This window comes from Echinops telfairi, unplaced genomic scaffold (assembly GCF_000313985.2).
Source record: "Echinops telfairi isolate 266 unplaced genomic scaffold, ASM31398v2 ScPeMD7_12;HRSCAF=54, whole genome shotgun sequence".
Taxonomy (NCBI): domain Eukaryota; kingdom Metazoa; phylum Chordata; class Mammalia; order Afrosoricida; family Tenrecidae; genus Echinops; species Echinops telfairi.
Genome location: NW_022103909.1, coordinates 7,051,612 through 7,052,457, shown reverse-complemented (window position 1 = coordinate 7,052,457; position 846 = coordinate 7,051,612).

The following is an 846-nucleotide window of genomic DNA, read 5'->3' as shown; positions in this document are numbered from 1 at the left end:
CGGTCACATTTCACCTGAACCACAATCAAATCAAATCTGTTTAATAACAATCCCTTAATTGGGCCCCCATTTACATTCCTGCCCCCCTCTTCCCACTGCCTGTCTCGTGCTTGAAACCGCCAACAGGGGATGTTTTCCAGATGCAAATTGAATGACCTTGATTGCAGGTTTCAAAATGGTCTTTGAAAGATGGACTTAAATCAGAACTGGCAGATGTGTCAGTAAATGTCCTTTTTGAATGTGTTGTTAGTTTGTGGCTTAGGAGACGCTGTATGTTACCAGGTAGAGCTTCTCTTGGGGTTTCTTTCTTTCTTTTTAAAATCATTTCATTGGGGGCTCATACAGCAATTGTATCTGACATAGTTGTACATATATTCCACCGTTCCTTTCTAGACATTTACTTTCCATTAAGCCCTTGGGATCAGCTCCTCCTTTTTTCCCTGCTCCCACCTCTCCCAACCCTCGTAGCACCCTGATAGATCGTAGATTGTTAATTATTTTCAAATCTCACTCCCCAGGTTCCCCTCTGGTTTCTGTTGTTCTTCCCTCTGACTGGGGGTGTGTGGTTATGTGCCATTCATTGTGATCGGTGCCCCACCCCCTTCCCACCTCTCCCCGCCTTCCCCCTGCCCTTCCTGTATCTCTGTTCCCACTCCTGTTCCTGGGTTCCACGTGTCGTGAGTTTTATCTCTTGCCTGTACCTATGTGCATGCTCCCGTCTAGTCTAGATTGGGGGGCAGCACTGAGGTCATGATAGCAGGGGTTGAGGAGACCTCCAGGGAACAGAGGTATATTGAGTGACTCATTAGTGCTCTATTGCACCCTGATTGACTCACCCCCTCCCTG